The sequence below is a fragment of the Coptis chinensis genome, chromosome 5, assembly GCF_015680905.1.
Source record: "Coptis chinensis isolate HL-2020 chromosome 5, ASM1568090v1, whole genome shotgun sequence".
NCBI lineage: Eukaryota > Viridiplantae > Streptophyta > Magnoliopsida > Ranunculales > Ranunculaceae > Coptis > Coptis chinensis.
The window spans coordinates 89,191,275-89,212,957 of record NC_141460.1 but is presented as its reverse complement, the minus strand read 5'-3'; the positions used below and the strand labels follow the sequence as shown (position 1 = coordinate 89,212,957).

Below are 21,683 nucleotides of genomic sequence, written 5' to 3'. Positions count from 1 at the left end.
ATAATAAAAAAAGTGGATGTAGTGTAGATGAGAAGAATGGGGCATGTGACAAGGAGTGCCTCTTTTCTTTTCTTTTTTCTTTTTTTCCACATAGATAGCGTAAGTAGAAGGACAAGGAAAATGTAGATATACTATCACAATAAGATGTAAGAACGTACAACGGTATGGAAACACAACATAATGATACGGGGAATGAAATACATACCTGAATATTAGATAGAACTATATGCTACATTAACAACATTACTATAATGAAACAAAGAAGCATGAAGACTTGAGTAGCATATTCAATTTGCCGCTGCTCAAACTTTTCTAGTGCATCCATGAAGCTTGAAATTTGGAGCGGACTAAAAACGATTTTTAGAATAAGAAGTGTAGAGGGAAGAATATGAAATGAGTGAATGTGGAGGAAGTGTTGAACTTATTTATAGAAAGAATTTGAAGTACTCCTTTGGATCACAGATAATTGGTTCTTTTGCAAAGATCGCTGATAAACAATACGGTTTTTCCGGTTGTATTCGCCGTAAAGGATAGTTGCAAACATCAGATGCCTGATATTGTCAAAAGGTGAATCCTGAAAGTGTACTCTTTGGTTTGTAATAGGAATTTGAAGTACCTCAGAGATGATTTCCATAGTCAATTCACGCTCGCATCCGTTAGCACGGACAAAGAATTGCCCGTTTTGGAAATAACCGTTTTTATAGAACAACAAGACCAATTCTCTGGAATAAAATGCCTGCTTATGATGTAAAAGAGGGTACCATCCTCGACGTAATATTTCTGTGTCAAAAAAGGGATGAAAAAGACCATTTTGGAAATTTTCCATAAAATTTTGCTCGGGCACGAAACTTCGAGTGAGGGCCATTAAAGATGGAGTGGTGAAGAAAAAAAAATTTGGAAAAAGGGAAGTTAGATTTTTGAGGTGTCTATCCTTGTTATAAATAGGCACCAATCCGAATATGTAAAAGATACGGATTGAGGTGTCACAGGGTAGTTAGACCACATGTTTCTTCTAAGATATGCGCAAAAGTGGATGTAGTGTGGATGAGAAGAATGGGGCATGTGACAAGGAGTGCCTCTTTTCTTTTTTTTCTTTTTTTCCACATAGATAGCGTAAGTAGAAGGACAAGGAAAATGTAGATATACTATCACAATAAGATGTAAAACGTACAACGGTATGAAAACACAACATAATGATACGGGGAATGAAATACATACCTAAATATTAGATAGAACTATATGCTACATTAACAACATTACTATAATGAAAACAAACAAGCATGAAGACTTGATTAGCATATTCAATTTGCCGCTGCTCAAACTTTTCAAGTGCATCCATGAAGCTTGAAATTTGGAGCGGACTAAAAACGATTTTTAGAATAAGAAGTGTAGAGGGAAGAATATGAAATGTGTGAATGTGGAGGAAGTGTTGAACTTATTTATAGAAAGAAAATTGCCGTTTTCTGACCGTTTTTAGATGCGCTTTCATGACCGTTTTCTGACCGTTTTTTGTGCGTTTTCATGACCGTTTTCTGACCGTTTAATAAAACGTTAGTTTACGGTAAAGTTTGCTGTTAAATGTGACATCTAAAATATATATGTATATATATATATATTTATATATATATCTATATAAATTATTATTACTAATATTATTATATATGTTCCTACCTATATAATATAATATTAGACATAACTAATATATCCAGGCATAAATTTTTAGGAAATAACCTACTATTAAGCTCGAAATGCAAACACGTAAATCAAATATATGACATAAATATTATACAAGACTGGAAAAATAAACCAGCTACTGATGATCCTCAGGAGCTGCAGAAGAATCCTCGGGGGCTGCAGAAGAAGAACCAGGAGTCTTGCGACGTCATGCAGTACGAGCTCCCGTGGAGGCTAACTGCTCCTGGATATCACCCAGAGTATCCATCACCTGAGCCTGAAACTGATGCTGGCTCGCCATGAACATTCGCTAGAACTGGTTCTGGCGAGTAAGCATATGGTCCTGAAATGCAGTCATGGAAGCTCTCATTTCCTGCTGCAATTCGCCCATGTTGTCTGTCATCGACTCGTGGTGAGTGGTCATATCTGTCCTTAACTTCGCCCAAGGTACGTTTCATCAATTCCTGATGAGTGTACATGTCTCTCAAACCACTATTCACAGCACGTAAGGCATCTATGGGTTGGGTCATCTTACTCATGGCAGTCTCATCAAAGTAAGGTGGGTGAGATGAGCCTACGCTAGCGTGCTCAGCAGCCCTAGGTGCTGTGGGTTCCCAAGGGTCCAGTATGCATTTCTTGAAGACAAACACATACTCATATTGTGGTATAGTGAGTAGCGGGGTGGCAGACAGAAAACCCAAGGTAATCATAACTTGCGTCACCAGAACAGCAAGAGGGGCTGATCTAAGAGTGGCATGTGTAATAATATCAACAAGAAAGGTAACGATGCAAAAGTTACCCTTTCGCTCCTGGAGGATCCAGAGAAAGTGGTGGAAGGTCTTGTTGATGTCTGAGGGCTTCGAGGTGCCAATGACGTTCAGTCCCAGCCATTGAGTCACAGCCGGTGGTTCCGTCTCACCGGCGACCGATCTGGCGCATTTTTTGTCTATGTTGTACTCTCCCTCGATTAAGCGTGTCGAGAATTAGGTAAATGAAGTCCGTGGGTACACGGACTGCTGCCGAAGTCAACCGACGTGGTCGCACTGGAGGAATGCCCGCGGATCCCGGAGAGCAAAACAGGTGTGACTTCGTGGCGCACACCCTCGACGGTAACCCAAAAATGGTCGCCATTAAAGCTCCCATTGTCGTAGACTTTCATCACCAAATCCTTGGAATAAAAGCCTCCATTAGCATATAACAAGTACTCCCATCCTCTAGAGTGAATTTCATTATCAAAGAATAGAGCAAACATCCCGTTTTCAAATAAATTTCCAAAAAATTCTCCACACAAATACGCCTATTTCTGGCCATCACTGATCTTAGGGAGAGACTGGCTATTGATTAATGATGAGGGGGAGAAATGGGACTTACTGACGGAAGGGAATTGTGGTCGGAGTTGTAATAGTCTCGTGCAAGACCTAGATTTAGCATGGGCCTGTCTCGTGCGAGACTTAAACGAGAGGGGGCAAGATCCGGAAATTAGGGAAGATGAAATGAGTGATGGTGACGCGTGTGGTCGGGTTTGTCGAGTTTAAATGGCCCGAGATTTCGATATTTTGGTTGGGCCAAAAAAATTTCCAAGCCCAAATCATGCCAAAAACCCGATTTAAGCCTAAAAAAACTAAACGCTTACCCACGACTCGTTTGGACTCCGAATTGGATGAATGAGATATCGAAATGATCGGCACGAAAAATGCTATCCAATTGTATGAGTCATTCTCGAAGGTCAAAAGATTTTTTGAAAAGAAAGAGAGTGTTTTATTTATAAACAAGAGTTTTATTTATATACAAGGGAGATATACGTGAAGAACACTGGATGTCCAGAAGAGTCACCATCTTAAATCATAGATTAACTGTCATGTCGGCTCGAGTTTAACCCAATCCAGCCGCATCGTGGCTTTACCTTTATGTATTATAGGGTTAGGGGCAGGACGGTACCATCCTGGATCGCGCGCTACGGTCTAATAAAATTGCCCTTATTACATACGGTTATCCTCAAACCGCCCCAAGGGAACTCAAAGTAACCAATTCTAGGGTTGGTCTGGTGGAATCCATTGCCCGTTTGTGCTCCAAGTATGCGACATCTGAGGTTGGACACGAATCTCATGTGCAAAACTTAAGGCAAAGGGAAAAGGCAACAATATAAACATATCTACAAGGTGAGTCTTTTAACGTCAAATCCTCAAGACGAGTCGAGTCTTTTAACATCGATTCTCAAAGGCGAATCGAGTCTCTTTTAACGTCGATTCTCAAGCGAATCGATTGGGAGAAACGGTATGTGGCGAAGATTATTCTGCACAGCTGGTGTCAGACAAAATTATACCTTAAACTGGCTAGTATCGGATAGGAAGTCAAGACCTAGACAGAAGGGTGTTTGACAATGCATACACCAGCCCATCCTTCGCGCACGTCGTTTACGAGCAAAAGTACTACGACCATTCCCTATTCGTGATGAGTGAGACTTACACCAAATGATTAGCTAAAGTTCGCGAGGTAGAAAGTAGAAAAGGGAAGAGAAAGAAGGAGGTGAAATTTTAGGTATCCATCGTTTACCGAAAAGCACGTTTGCTCGTGTTGCAGAAGACATTTATACTCAGTTCTGAAATAGAGTTTTCGTGGACTAAGGTTCCGGCGCTTGCAACCACACACTTCAAAGAACTTTGGAGATCATAAGATAGAATATGGCCCGACTACCAAAATGGCGTACCCTCTATAGAAACAAGATTGAGTACGCCAAACGAAACATCTAGTCTGTGTAGATCGGATCCTGAAGAAGAGTCTATTCAACATCTGGTGAGCGTAATTTGTGGTAATATTTTAGGTGTTGTCCATTGACTTGAATCTCGCTGTTATCTTGTGGATTAAGCAAAGAGATTGCCCCATAATGTTTCACAGCTGACACAATGAAAGGACCAGACCATCGTGTTTTCAATTTACCAGGAAAAATGTGTAATCTTGAGTTGTACAGTAAAACTTTTTGGCCAATTTTAAAATCCTTACGCAAAATGTGTTTGTCGTGCACTCTTTTCATATTAGCTTTGTAGGATTTCGAGAGATCATAAGCATCACTCCGAATCTCCTCAAGCTCATTTAATTCGATTTTAAACCGGCCCCGATGATATTGTAATTGAGGCTTTTGATGGCCCAAAGGGCACGATGCTCAAGTTCAACTGGCAGATGACAAGGTTTTCCAAAAATAATACGATAAGGAGACATCCCTATAGGTGTCTTAAATGCTGTTTGGTATGCCCACAAGGCATCCGATAAGCGGAGAGACCAGTCCTTTCTTGATGGGTTGACAGTTTTCTCTATAATAGACTTTATCTCTCTGTTGGAGACTTCCACTTGGCCACTCGTTTGTGGGTGATATGTAGTAGCAATCTTGTGAGTAACTCTATATTTCTTCATTAAAAACCCAAAAAAATTATTACAAAAATGTGTACCCCCATCACTGATGATAGCTTTGGGGACACCAAAACGAGAGAAAATATTTTCTTTAACAAATTTCACGACAGTCTTATGGTCATTTGAGCGACATGTGAGTGCCTCAATCCATTTGGACACATAGTCTACAGCGACTAAAATGTATAGAAAATCTTGAGAAATAGGGAAAGGTCACATAAAATCAATGCCCCAAACATCAAAAATTTCCACAATCAAGATAGGATTTAGGGGCATCATATTTCATTTGGTAATTCGACCTAGGTGCTGACAACGAATGCAAGCTATGCAATGTTCGTGGTGCATCGCGAAAAAAGGGTAGGCCAAAAAACCACATTGTAACACCTTGGCGCGAGTTTTTCTTTCCACTGAAATGACCTCCGCAATATTGTTCATGGCAAAAGGATAATACGTCGGTGTGCTCCTAGTCGGGAATGCAACGACGAATGAGTTGGTCGGAACAATACTTAAAGAGGTAGGGGTCATCCCAAAAATATTATTTTACAGTGGATAAGAACTTTTTATGATCAGGATGTGACCAAGAGGAAGGAACTTCCTCAGTAACTAGGTAGTTAACGATATCCGCGATACCATGGAGATGAGAAAATATAGTACAAATATTCGTCTGGGAAGGAATCACAGATGGCTTCAAAATCACTATCAATGTCACCAACCATCCTTGATAAATGGTCGGCCATGACATTTTCAGTTTCTTTCTTGTCTTTGATTTCCAGGGTGAATTCTTGCAAGAGAAGGATCCAGCGGAACAATCGTTGTTTCGGCCCCTTTTATGCAGTAAGTACCCGGCGCGGCGGCATCAAGATATATCGATGGTGGATATTTCAACTAGGTAAGGGCGAAACTTATCCAAGGCATAAACAACAGCTAGGAACTCTTTCTCAGTTGTGTAATTACGTTGAGCGTCATTAAGAGTTTTACTAGCGTAGTAAATGACAATGGGTTTGTCATCACGTCGTTGGCCTAGTACAGCACCAATAGCAAAGTCGCTAGCATCACACATTAGTTCGAATGGTTGAGACCAATCAGGGGGTTGAATGATAGGAGCGGTAGTCAGAGCGGTTTTTAGAGTATCAAAAGCTTGTTTGCAATTGAAATTGAAGTCGAATACTGCATCCTTAAGTAGGAGATTGGTTAAAGGTCGAGCAACTTTAGAAAAATCCTGAATGAATCTCCTGTAAAACCCAGCGTGGCCTAAAAAGGCACGGATATCACGAACTGTTCGTGGGAAAGGTAGGGAAGCAATTTTACAATTTTAGCTTTATCAACCTCTATCCCGTCTTTCGAAATAATATGACCTAGAACAAGTCCTTTGGTAACCATGAAATGACACTTCTCCCAGTTGAGTACCAGATTTTTCTCTTCGCAACGCATTAATACTTTAGAAAGGTTGGATAGGTAGTCGTTAAAGGAATTTCCGTAGATGGAAAAATCGTCCATGAAGACTTCCGTATAACGTTCCACCATATCACTGAAAATGTGAAGCATGCAGCGTTAGAAGGTGCCTGGGGCATTACAAAGACCAAAAGGCATTCGTCTGTATGCAAAGGTTCCAAAAGGACACGTGAAAGTTGTCTTTTCTTGATCGGCGGGATCGATGACAGTTTGGAAGTATTCGGAATAGCAATCAAGAAAATATTAGTAAGCATGACCGACTAAACGTTCTAGCATCTGGTCAATGAATGGGAGAGGGAAGTGATCTTTACGTGTTATGGCATTAAGTTTGCGATAGTCAATGCAAATTCTCCATTTTAATGGAATGCGAGTGGAGATGCACTCACCATTTTCATTTTGTACAACTTGAATGCCAGACTTTTTGGGAACAACGTGGACATGACTAACCCAATCACTATCAGAGATAGGGTATATGATACCCGCATCAAGTAAATGTAAAACTTCATCTCTCACCACTTCCTTCATGGCGGGATTAAGGCGGCGTTGTGGTTCTCGTGATGTCTTTGTGCCATCATCGAGATGTATGTGATGCGTGCATATGCTAGGTTCTATTCCCTTGATATCATCTAAGGACCATCCGATAGCAAAGCGGTGTTCATGAATGACATGAATCAAACGTGCCTCTTCATCGGTAGTCAAGTGAGCAGAAATTATTATAGGGTGACTACCATCGAGATCGAGATGCACGTACTTCAAATCAGAGGGTAGAGGTTTTAAATCCGGAGTTTGAGGATTGGGGATCAAGGATTCATGAGGGATCATCTCTTCAATAGAAAAGAGCGAATCTGGTTCTTCTGAATCAGTTTGCAACGCAGCAGTAGGATCAAATAGTGGTACCGACTCTAATAATGCGTGGACATCCTTTATGTACGAGTCATCGTCAAACTCAGGATTATCAAAAGAAAGAAATTGGTGTATCTTGTCTGGGGGAAAAGAGTTTGTGAAATAATCATGTTCCAGACTATCAACCAAGCTAATCTTGCCCTCCATTATAGGATTGGAAAATTGTTTCATTAATTTGAACACGTTGAGTTCTACAAAAAGGTTCCCGAAAGACAATGTCATTGAACCGTCCCGACAATTTCTGAGAGCGTTAGCAGTTGCAAGAAAAGGATGTCCCAAGATGATAGGAATGGAGTCACAAGCCACTTCAGTATCTAGAATGAAAAAATCAACTGGGTAGTAAAAATCTTGGACCTTGACTATGACGTTCTCTACTATGCCCTTTGGGTACTTAATGGAGCGATCCGCGAGTTGCAGAGTCATATTGGTAGGTTTTAATTCATGAAGACCTAACTGCTTAAATAAGTAGTAGGGAAGTAGGTTAACACTGGCACCTAGGTCTAAAAGTGCGGTAGCGGTATACTTGTCATGGCAACGCATGGTACGGTTGGTCGACATTGGTCCTATACTTTACCACACCATTGGTAGTGGTAATCGAGGGAAACGCTTTCGATGAGGAACGCTTGTTGAGGAACATTCGTACGTCGTTTGGTAGTGCACATGTCCTTCAAAAACTTGGCATGCTTAGGTAAATGCTTAAGCGCATATAGGAAAGGTAAGTTTATGGTCAAATTTTTGAAGGTTTCATGGATCTCATCGAAATGTTCGATCCACGTTTGTTCTTTACCAAACGGGCAGGGAATGGAGCTTTTGGGTGGAATCACGCATAAGGATCAGTGGCGTCTTTCCCTAGGAACGTGGGTGTAGAATTGGAAGGCACAACTTCATCCGTTATAGGTTGCAAGGTAGGAGTTGGGAGGACGGCAGCCTTGGTTTCCGCCGATTCCTCGTCTGGCATACGTATTTTATTGTCAATGGTTCGGCCAGAACGAAGAGTGGTAATGGTATTTACCTCACCCTGGCTTGGATTACTAGATCCTGGTGCATTGTTAAGTTCAAAGGCAGTGTTTGTAGGCTTAGGGTTTGGAACTGCTTAGCCATGGAACACGCCCTTTTGACTTTTATCCCCGAGCTAATGGTGAAGAGAGATTGGATGGATAGAAGCTAGGATTTGATTCTCGTTGATTCATGTATGTCGAAAAGTTTCAACCGTTTTATCTACCGTGGATTGTACCGGTTGAAAGCGCCAGAACTAGTTCACGGTTATTATTTACGGGTTGATTTTGGTAGTCATATCCTTGATTAGCGGGAACAAGGTTGCGGTTGTTTTAGTACCCTATAATTGCATTGTTGGGAAAATTACTTTGCCCTTGCTGGAATTGTGGAGGATTTCCTTGATGATAGGAATTGTAGTTCGCGGGTGGTTGTAGAGGAACGTTGTTGACACCCGAAGGAGGTTGTTGTTGGGCAGGGGGTGTCCAAGCTAAATTCGGATGTTGTCGCCAAGGTGCATTAGGGATGTTGAAAGCACAAGCCTCTTCAGAAGGTTGGGGAGGGCACTCGTATTCCAAAGGATAATAAGAATCGGCATGCTCAAGACTTAAGCAAATAGGACATGGGGAAGCGTTGGCAGCCATGACCTGTTTGGGTTTTTGATCATTTACTTGTACCGAAAGAACATCGACCTTTTTGTTTAGGGACTCAATTAAAGTTTTTAATTCCGGATCGGGTTTGACCTCGAACATAGACGTAACTTTGGTAGAAGTGTCTTTAGAAGATCTGGAAGAATCAGTGTTTCCCCAATGGGTGCTTCGTGAAGCCTGTTTCTCAAGAAAAGTGTATGCTTCAGTAGCGCCCTTTTCCATGAAACAACCGCCGTTCATGATATCTAAGGTTTCCTTTTGATGGTCGAGAGACCATTAAAGAATGAACGGACTAATCTGTGCGGTGTTGAGTTGATTATGGGGACATTCAAAAGCAGATCGAAGAATCGCTCCATGCTTCCGGAAAGGATTCACGGGTGTCCGGGCGAAAAAATTGAATCTTTTGAAGCATTTCGTAGTTTTTCTTCGAGTATAGAACTTTATCATGAATGCTTGTACGAAGTTTGGCCCATGTGTCAATGGATTACGGCACTTCACTTTGGAGCCAAACTGAAGCTTTATTAGCTAAGGTGAAAGGGAAACAACCTAAGCAAGACTTGTTCGTTGGTAAATGATCGGATGGCGGAAAGTGGTGAGTACTTGTTGCATCCGGACGAAGGTGATTGTATGGTTTTTCATGGTCTAGACCATGGTAAACAGGTAACAAACCGAAAATGTTTGGCGAAATTTGAAAATCACCTACAATAGCATCGAGTTTAATGAAGGAGGCAGGTCCTTCTTGTAAGGCAGTATAGAAATCCGAAAGGGGTTTCTCGACTGTGGTATTTTCCCGGGCCATAATTAAGGGAGATGATGGCAAATGAGATGTTTGACAAAGGTTGATTTCACGAGGAGGAACTATGTCTAGGAGATAGCATAAGCAGTTGTTTTTTGTATTTTCGATGACGATATGTAAGTTCTAATTCCTTATGTTTACTAGACCGTAGTCTCATACAAATATAAATTTTAATTTAAGGCTCATAAGGAACGAATTATGACTGGAGGTTTTAGAATTAAGGAAAGAGGGAGGTGAAGCACGTCTTCCTAAGTTGTTGCTAACTTGAGCAGGTAAGCTAGGATAACGTGTGAATATTCCAGCGGCCAGGTCACCTGAGAGAATTGAGGGAGGTTGTTCATGCTAGCACGTTCCTTAATTAAGCAACCTCAATTTTTTCAAGTTTCTTAGGCACTGATAGAATAGGATGATGATTTATGATGGTGTATTTTGCGGGGTGTTATTAAGATGATTAAGATTAAATTTTAATTATTAAGATTTTTTTTTTTTTACGTAATTAATGTATTATGGAGACGTGATTACGAAACATGCACTTAAAAACGTTAGATGTCAAAATAAAAAATAAACATACAATTAACAGATGCTAGTTTTACAGGAAGTCTACATATGCAAATCTATGTGAATAGAAATGTGTCCTACGCATGCAATAATCTATAGCTACCGATGTCGTGCAACTTAAATGTGAGCTAGGGAATGTCGAGAACTTAACTCATACAAATGAATACCGCTGCGTCGTGAATTGATGTAACATACACATACAAAAATATTCTAAGCGGTGGTTTGAAACTACACATACATCCAAATATATTGAATCATATTAATCGTGTTAACATTGAAGATATAATGACGAATCACATTTATATGCAAAGAGTTATTATGCCAACACACAAACATGCAAGGTAAAACAGGTTATAGTAACAACCAAATAATATCCTCGACAAAGTTTGAGGAGTTTAAGAATTTGAAACCTGGCGGCCCCGCGATTCCTCGCATTAACAATCGAACTAACTCCCCGAGCTCATGAACTTCTTGGATAAAACCGGATAAGAGAGTCCAAAAGAGTAATTGAAAAGGAAAGTGGCATGTACTGAAAACCGGAGTGTTGATACTCCAGGTTAGTCTCTCGCGCTACTAATTTAGTCTCGTCCGAGACTCTTTTGTCAGTTCAGTACTTCAAGTTCCTACGGAATACTTAAACTATGCTAATAAAAATAAACAAGATTTGGTTCACAGATATTTGTTAGTAGAAAAAGTTAGGGCAAACAGTTATTTAACACGTTATTATCGTAAAAGAAATGGAAATTAAAAAATGAAGAGGTAGGGGAGGGGGTTTTACGTGATGTGTTCCGGTTATTACGTTAAGTCTAGAGTCCTTCCCCGACAGCGGCGCCATTTGACAAAAACTTTTAATTATACGTTTATTGGTTACGACAAAATTTAAAGGGTTAGTTATTACGTTAAGTTTTGTCTTTTTGCTTATTAAGGTTTTGTTTTTTAGCCAATTTCAATTCAAACCACCTGCTTTGAATTGGTACGTGTCTTCTCCATTGCAAGGTGGCACTAAATTGTGATCATCACTTGCCACCTGCATATGCTGACTCGTCATGCCTTTTGGGCCCGCAAAGTGGGTCATCTTAGAGTGTCCAGTGGCGGCGCCGATTTTGGCATTTTTATGACTTTCTGTCTTTGCGTAGAGTTCGTCGCCCAGGTCGCTATGGCAGTTTCACTAGCCAACGTCGGCATCCAGATTTATCAGATGTGAGCTTCGGAAGTTTGTTGCTTCTTTATATGTGGATCCGTTCTGCACTGGTTTTGTTATTTTAGAAACTTCGGCTCTAGTCAGGCTTTGTTGGGCTTCACTGAGGTTGAATGGGAAACTTCAAATATTCCAGTATTCCCGTACTTTGATGCATGTTTTATCATTATATTCATTTTAAATACGGAAACCTGCAAAAGTACGAAAATATAATTATTACGTGATTATTAAACACATAATCGACCAAAATGCTATGTCTCTCGGGTTTAATATTACAGTTTTGGGTGCTTATCACAGTTGACGTATGGGTATCCCCTAAAATGCATTGTACAGTAGAACGACCAGGGTTCTTGAACTTAACGATTCCATTATGTTCAGATAGAGTGGGAAATTGTTCAATTAAAAAGGCGTATTTTATAATGTTTGTTTTCCACCTAGTAGTGCACAACTCTTTTAGAAACTTAGTATGTTGTGGTATTTGTTTAATAGCTTCAAGAAAAGGTAGGTTTATCGTTAGATTTTCAAAAACTTTCCTAATCTCATCAAAATTTGTATCCTTGTTTAACATGGCTAGTCTCTAGGGAAATGATGGTTTCTCTCTATATTTAGCATATGGATCAATAGGAGTTTTAAGATTGACCGCTCTCCTCTTGGGTTGTGGTTTAACTAGTATCTCTACAGGAGTCAGATCTTCAGTTTCTATATCGGTATCTAGTAATTTTTCATTTTCAACGACCATTGGTGGTGTATTAATGGGCATAGTTACGGCGTTTTCAACCACTCTGCCAGAACGGAGAGTGGTGATGGCATTTAACTCACCTACGTTAAAATTATCATTACTAGTATTACCGGTTACTTCAAAGGCTGTGTTTGGTGTTTTAGGATTTGGTATAGCTTGACCTGGAAACACACCTTTCAGTTGGGCTTTCTCTTGGGTTAACTGTTGTATGGATTGTAAAATCTGTTGGTTAGCTTGTGTCACACCCCGAATTTTGACAGAATTCGGAAAAAACATTATTTGTTCCCGACTCTTCGATCTCCGAGGTATGACGCACTCTCAACTCCCAAAAACCCATAAACAGTTTAAATAATGCGGATAATTAAAAACCAATAAAAATTTCAACTTAAACAAAAGTCATCTCCATTACAAAAATTTACAAATGAAAATGCAAATAACCTTATCTCAACTGAAAATCTATATCACCTCAAAGGAAAACAAGGCCTATCTTGAAATGCGACGTTAACGCAAACCACAAGCAGCAACCAATCTTCTTCAACACTAAACATGTCAATACTTATCAACTATGTTCATTTAATGAACACACCCGATAAGCAAACATGCAATCGGGTCAACATTATAAAAATCTTTGGTGTGAGTAGCTCTAAAATACAACATATAATTATACATATATATATACACAATCCATATGGCAGTTAGTTCCTCCATCGAGGCGCCTTAACTTTCAACGACTAATACAACATCCTTAAGTACAATAATTAAGGCAGGTAGTTCCTCCACTGAGGCGCCTTAACTTCTCACTAACCACACAACAAACTATATGCATCATAAATAAGGCATGTAGTTCCTCCATCGAGGCGCCTTAGGTTCTAACTAAACAAATAACCAACCAAACATATTACCATAATTATATTAATTAAGGCTTTCTTTGCGTGTCCCTAAAATCACGTCGTATCTATGTCTTACCTAGTTTCCCTGGCTACCACAATCGCTACCCAACGCCAAACATGTACATCCACATGCCTCCCCTTACATAATGTACCACCACCGATGCGTAACTACCCGGCCGGGATGTCGCGACACCAGGTAACCCTCACACGAAAAGCCATTATGTAAGTAATCGCCACTATTGATTATAAAATATCGCGTCGCCTCGCTCTATTTTGCGAACGGAATAATCAAGCCACTATTCGCTCACGCTTGAGAAGCGGCCATTCATATTTATCAAACGCCGGAAGGGCCAATCACATCACTTACGCCTGAAGGCCATTCAGATTCACTGAAACGCCAGAAAGGCCAATCACATTACTTACGCCCGTAGGCCATTCAGATTCACTAAAACGCCAGAAGGGCCAATCACATTACTTACGCCCGAAGGCCATTCAGATTCATTGAAACGCCGGAAAGGGCCAATCACATGAGTTGTGGTAGTCGAGGGTTCTAGGATTTTCGTTACGTAATTTATTTAGGTGTCATACATTTATGACTCATAAACATTTCACTATATCACGTGCATGTCAAATACATTATTGCACTAAGCCACAATATTTAGAAATATCTCAATGATATCTCATAACCACTTTCATTTTTTTTCACATGCCAATATATTATTGCACTAAACCATAATCCCGTGGGAAAATATCCACACATACTATACTATCTCATAGTAGCATCTCACATATAAAATAATGGAGTGTTTATACATTTATTTCTCCAAAACTATTGCATTTAATATATATATCCCAACATATTATATAATATCACAATATCAACGTCAAATCTTAATTAGATAATGACCACCAAATTTATACAAGCTTCCACAGCATTTTAGCATTTGATTTGTCCATACAATTTACAACATAAAATGTAGCACAATTAAACAGTCCACAGTCCACAATCAAAGCCCAATATATATATATATATATATATATATATATATATATATATATATATATATATATATATATATATATATATATATATGACAAACTCACGTCAAATATTATTTAGATAATGACAAAAATTACTATATTTATCCATAATATTTTATTACTATATTTATCCATAGTCTTAAATATATGTAAAACTGGAAAAAAAAGTCAAAGTCAATGGTCAAAGTCAAAGTCAAAGTCAACACGTTATGGTCAAAGTCAAACTGTCGTTTCCATGTTCGACAGGTTCAAGGTCATAGCCATGGTTCATGGCTAAGGTCAAAGTTCAGGTCATGGCTAAGGTAATGGTTCGGACCCAACTGGCCAAGCCCAAACCTTAAAACCCGGACGTCTAAACATTGAAAGACACATTTGGATCTCTATTAAGTCCTATGGGCTGGCCCCAAACAATATTAGAAACTGGCCCAAAAACTTTAGACTGAACTGGCCCAAAACACAACTGAGTTCGGCCCGAAAATTAAACTGAAACCGCCCAACAAAACAATCTAAGTTCTGGCCCAAAGACAAGAAAATGGACCAAACCAACTAAAATAGAATCCGACCCATCCAAACAAATAAAAGGTTGACCCAAACAACTAAAACAAACCGGGCCCAAACAAAACAACCAAAGGCTTTGGCTTTGGCCCAAGCCCAGGCCCAAGTCGTCATCTTCTCCAACTGCCACCACCGGATCGACCACCGTCGACCTCCACTCGACCATCCAATACAACCCCGCGGTTTTAATCCTTGTTACAAACCCTATCACATTAACAAAAGCAAAAACTCCATTCACTAACTCGATAACCCATCCTCAAAACTAGATCTAAAACCCATCGACCTCCATTAACACTCTTCTCCGAGCTTTGGCCGCCCGCATTCAACAGCCCCACACACTACAATCACTATACCCTAGTCTAGGTAAAAGCCCCACACTCCAATCATACTCAAAAGCAGCCCAACCACCGGCGCCATTAACGCACCTCCGGAGCTTCAGAGCTCCATTAACAGCCCACACACACCCCTTTCACTACCCCATCACCAACAACCCTTACCAGTACACAATTCCATCTGCCTCCAACCAACAAACCGATCAACCCAATAAAAATTTTGAGCTGCCATTAACGATTTCTTTTTTTTTTGTTTTACAGAGCTTCAACCTAACTAGAACAGCCCCACTCCTCAATCCCGACGTCCATCATACATCAACAACCAATTAATTTTAACATCACAGTATAAAAAAAAGAGTTTAAGCAAATCCCTCAGGACGATTTGTCCCTGTGGCTTGGCGACGCCATTGACACCTATTCAAAGCTTGAACAAAGCTTCCATAGTTCCAACAGTTTAACACTCCAACCGATTTTACCAAATACAACAAAACGCCCAATAAAAACAGGAAATTGAATAGTAATAACAGACATAAACCTTAGACAGAGAAAATGTCCGTATACACCGATACACGGAAAATTGTAGATTTAGTGAAATAGTAAAAATAACTACTCACAATAATGAATAGCTCGACGAAATTCCTCCGAGTCTGAGTCGTCGCGCTCCACGCTCTAGCAGACGAGTTTCTATCTCTGCCTCCATTTTTATTATTTTTTTATTCTCTAAAAACCCTATTCTCTATAACAATGTGATTATATACTTGGGTTTGAAACCCAAGCCCAAAACAAACTCGGGCCCAAAAATCAGGCCCGCGTATTCCAAATCCAATCCAGCCGATTTTTAAATAAATAATTTAATTAATTAATAAATAATTACGTATTTTAAATTCGGGCGTTACAGCTTGCATGTAGGCTTCGAAATGATCCAGTTGTGAAGGTGTAATGGCCACATGTGGTGTGACAGGAACTATCTCACGTTGATTATTAACGAGTAGGTTATGATAGTTGTTATTAACCGGGACGATACCTCTATTATTATTATTATAATTATTATAATTACCTTGTCCTTGTCCTTGTCTTGGTGGAGCTTGGTTGTAATTGTTTGCTGGCCTAACATTTTGATTATTTCGCCAACCAAAGTTGGGATTTTGTCTTCAAGGTGTGTTAGGTTGGCTATTAATGGAGCAAACATTGTTCGGCAGTGTGGATGGTTGTGATAGTTGTTCATAGACAAGTGGACAATAGGAGTCTGGATGCTCAGGACTCAAACATAAATTACATGGAATAGAGTTGACGTTCATTACACGAGTAGGCTTATGTTATACAGAAATGGCTTCTACCTTTTTTGTGAGAGATTCTATTAGAGTTCTAAGCTCAGGATCAGTTTTAACCTCAAACATACATACTGGCAGCCTTGGCTGTGGAAGAAGAATTAGCGGAGCGAGGAATGTCATTACCCCCTCCCCCCAGTTATTATTACGCTTAGATTGATCTTCTAAAAACCTATTAGCCTCTGAGGCTCCTTTACTAAGGAAACTACCCCCAGTCATTATATCAAGAACTTCTTTATGATGATATAAAATCCCTTTGAAAAAGGCACGAACAAGCGTGTCTTTCACAAGGTTATGATGTGGGCATTCAATGAGAATATCAGTTAAATGATTCCAGGCCTCTGAAAAAGATTCATAAGGATTCTGGTGGAAGAAATGAATCTTTTGAAGTATTTCATCTATCTTCAATGGTGGGTAAAATTGTTCCATGAACAATTGAACAAGTTTGGCCCATAAGCAGTGGCGGAGCCAGGGGGCCCAGCATACACCCTGGCGTACCCTCACTTTGACTAAAAAAAAAAAAATAGTTATCAAGCTGTTAAAAGTAGGCGGTAAGTAAAAAAAATAAAAAAAGAAAAGTGGTGTGTGTTGACTGTGTTCGTGAGAAAGAAAACCAAAAAGAATGTGTGCTGATGTCGTACTTGGTAAGAGACAAAAAAAGAAAAAGAAAAGTGGGCGTGTGTTCACGAGAAAGGAAACCAAAAAGAATGTGCTGACGTCACCTGATGTACTTGATATACAAATTTGACTCTGTTAAAACAAATCGTACCAAAAAAAAACAAATAAAAAACCCAATAGTACTTGTGTTTCTTTTATCTCGTATTTACCCACCCATATATAAACCCAAACAGAAACTATCTTGTATCTATTAAAAAAAATAGAAAGAAAAAAACCCCCTCACCTACTCTACTTCTCTTCTCCTTCATTCTCTATTACTCTATATTAAAATTTAAGTATTCTACTTTTCTACCCAAACAAACAATTTTACACCTACCGGTTTTGTGGAGGTAACTAGGTAACCCTTATATTATTTAATTTTTTGTCTTCTTTTTGTACTTATTTCTAAACTATATTATTTAGATTTTTATATGTTTGTGATTATTATTTTATTTTGTGAACATTATTGATGGTTTATTTTAATTCGTGCAATTTCAATTAAATTAATTGGTGGTTTATTTTAATTGTTTAAATAGCTATGCTAAAGTATTTTATCAAAGAAAAGTCGTTGCCCGCTCAACCAACTAGTAACACAAATCATGTTGTTAGTGTTGAAGTAGGATCCTCTTCAAAGCGAAGTCACTAAAAAACTGAGGAGGGTGGTGTTGAACAACCTACGTCAAAGCGGGTTCAACATGAAAATCGTGAAGAACTTGACTTGTCTAGTCTTCCGGGAGACCCTGGATTGACGAACAAGATTTCAGATTATCATCCTAATGATCGTGATTCAGTGAGAAGAACATATTTGCTTAGGGGTCCTTGCCAGCCTAATCATATTTTTCCTCCAAGGACAATAGGCAAGAGGAACCGTCGCTTTCGGAAAGAGTGGTATGAAGAGTTTAGTTGGTTGGAATATAGTACTCACAAAGATGCCGCATTTTGTCACTATTGTTATCTCTTTAAATCTGATCAGGGGGCACAAGGAGGCGGAGATGTTTTTTCTTACAAGGGGTTTACTAATTGGGAAAGGAAAACCAAATTAAAAGAGCATGTTGGAGGACCAAATAGTGCTCATAATATTGCTTATAGGGCAGCACGAGCATTGCTAAATCAAGAGCAGCATATCGAAACATTTCTTGAGAGACAATCTCACCAAGTTCGAAGGGATTATGAATACATCTAACTGCAATAACTGATTGTATTAGGTTTCTTTTTAGACAAGGTTTAGCTTTCCGTGGCCATGATGAATCAGAGGAGTTGATCAGTAAAGGTAATTTTCTTGAACTTATACGATTTTTAAAAGATCATAACGAAGTCATTAAGAACGTTCTTGATAATGCTTCTAAAAATCGGAAATTGACCTCGCCTGATATACAAAAAGAGATTGTGAATGCAGCTGCTGTGGAAACTACAAATGTTATTTTAAAGGATTATGGAAATTCATTGTTTGCTATTTTAGTTGATGAAAGCACGGATATATCAATTAAAGAGCAAATGGCGCTTGTTTTCGCGTTATGTCGACAAGAAAGGTTGCGTGATTGAGAGATTTTTTGGAGTTGTGCATGTTAAGGAAACTAGTGCAATAACACTTAAAAAGGCAATTGATGAGTTGTTCTCTAAGCATGGGTTAAGCATATCTAGACTGCGTGGACAAGGGTATGATGGGGCCAAAGAATATGCAAGGTGATTTGAATGGACTAAAAACACTTATAATGAAAGAGAATGAGTCTGCATTTTATGTTCATTGTTTCGCTCATCAGCTTTAGTTAGCCCTTGTATCGGTTGCAAAGAACCATGAGTCAATTGCTAACCTTTTTAGTGTTCTCTCTAATGTGGTAAATACTGTTGGAGCATCATGTAAGCGACGAGATATGTTACGCGAAGCAATGAAGGCTAGAGTTGTTGCAGCCTTACAAAGCGGAGAAATTTCAAGTGGTAAAGGGTTGAATCAAGAGACTAATCTTAAACGATCTGGTGACACTCGATGGGGCTCACACTATTATACACTTCTTGGCATGATAAACAGTTATGGTTCAGTACTTGATGTGCTTGATAATATAGCGGAAGATGGTTCAAGCTCGGAACAAAGAGGTGAGGCTTACGGATTATTGAGTTCAGTGCAGTCTTTTGAATTTATCTTAAATTTGCATTTGATGAAAGCGATACTAGGAATTAGCAATGATTTGTCAAAGGCTTTGCAACGTGAAGACCAAGACATTGTCAATGCTATGGCTCTTGTTAAAATAACAAAGGTACGCTTACAGACGATAAGAGATGATGGGTGGGATAGTCTCCTGGTTGAAGTTTCTTCACTATGTGCAAAACATGATGTGGTTGTTCCAAATATGGAAGAGAGGTATGTGGCTCAAGGGAGGTCTCGACGAAGAGCGGAAGGAAGCACCAATTTACATTACTATCGTGTTGGATTATTCTATCACTGTATTGATTTGCAACTTCAAGAGTTAAACGACCGGTTTAATGAAGCAAACACATAATTACTTCTTTGCATGGCATGTCTTGATCCTTGTGAGTCGTTTGCTACTTTCGATAAGCAAAAGTTGATCCATTTTGTTCGACTTTATCCCGATGATTTTTCAGAAATAGATCAGATGGAATTAGCGGATCAGCTTGAGAATTATATCATTGATGTGCGTTCCGATACTAAGTTTGGTAAAGTAAACGGAATTAGCAGCCTAGCCAAAATAATGGTTAAGACAAAGAAAGACATTGTGTAACCACTTGTGTATTTGTTGATTAAGTTGGCGCTGATTTTACATGTTGCTACTGCTACTGTGGAGAGGGCATTTTCTGCTATGAATATCATAAAGAATCGTCTGCGCAATCGGATGGCGGATGAATGGTTGAATGATTGTTTAATAACATACATTGAAAAAAAAGTTTTTGATAGCATTGATACCGAGTTAATCTTGCAACGCTTCCAAAAGATGAAAAAGGATGACAAAAAAGAAGGGCGCCGAGGACAACTATGAATAAGTATATATTTGTTTAGATTGAATTATTTTTTCTTTTCTTATTTTTTTTTATATTACATTTATTGCAATTATTTTATATGATTTTTTTATGTTCTAAATATACTTATTTTGTGATCGGATTTGAATTTTTAGTTAAAAAAAATTAGTGTGTTTTTTTTTTAATGCTTGGTTTATGGGTGGCTCACCCTCACTTACATTTCTGGCTCCGCCACTGCCCATAAGTCCACAGAATTAGGCGTTTGGGTAGTTAACCAAGATGTCGCCTTATCGGCTAGGGTGAAAGAAAACACCCTTAGTTTAATATGTTCCGAACCTACGGTAGGATGATGAAATGTGGTAAGAACTTGTTCTATCCTACGCATATGCTGATAATTTTTCTCGTGGTCTAACCCATGAAAAACCGGTAACAAATTAAATATATTCGGGGGAATTCAAAAATCCCCCACTGGGTCTACAAGAATGATGCATGACTTAGGGCTATCGTTTAGGGCTTTGTAAAAAGGGTTAGATAGACTTACCCCCATTTTCAAAAATATTAGTGATACCCCCCCATTTGTAAGATCCAACGGTCAGATTTCTTCATCTGAAAAAAAAAATCATCTCATAGCCTTTGGATCTTGCAATTGGGGGGGTATCACTAATATTTTTGAAAATGGGGGGGTAACACTAATTGCAACTATTAATGGGGGGTAAGTCTAACTAACCCTTGTAAAAATCAGAGAGGGGTGTCTCTGTTTCTTAAGCCATTGATGCAGGTGTAATGTATGATATTCTAGATAGGCGATGACGTTTACGATGATAATGTTAGATGGTTTACTCTTACCGGACCTTAATCTCATGCAAGGCTAAGGCCAATATGAAAAAAAAAAAAAAAAAAAAAAAAAAAAACACACTAGCAACAGTCAAACAACAACCTGATATACTATAACTAAAAATTCTCTAACAGAAGAGACGAGGAGTGAAAGAAGGAGTATCTGAATACCTCCTTACTACGCGTATGAATAGCATCTTTGATACGTGATATCAATGTATTGAAGAAGTTTGGAACACTAAATAGTAAAAATAACTTGAACACAAAGAGAGAACGTGAATCGGGCTTTCTTCAGAAGGGGCACGGGCGCGCTCAAGTAAAGATTACACAAGGGCGCGGGCTCGCTCAAGGTACTGTTCGGAAAAAAAAAAATCAGTAACAAGAGGGCGGGCGCATTCAGAAATAGAGTAATAAGAGCAAATTTAACAATGGCCAGCTTTCGGTTATCTTCGGTTATTTTTTTTTTTTTTTTTTTTTTTTTTTTTTGAAAAAAAAAGCAACCACAACTAGAACCAAACAATCGGGTGGGTGGGTGAAATGGGATATTGGTAGAATTGAAAACACGAAGGAAAACTAATCTAAACACAACTAAGATGGCAGTGACGCCATTTGATAATTGTAAAAATAGGCTTTTACTCTTACTTAACTAATTAAACTCGGCAGAAGTAAAAACATGAATTAACACTAGTTGTTATCAAATTTCTACTCGAT

The 21,683-nt window shown here is 39.0% G+C and overlaps 1 pseudogene; it reads left to right on the top strand.

Moving 5' to 3' along the window:
- Nucleotides 1-20,346, top strand: part of LOC147499865 (uncharacterized) — a 42,435-nt pseudogene extending 22,089 nt beyond the window's left edge.
- The last annotated feature ends 1,337 nt before the right edge of the window (nucleotides 20,347-21,683 follow it).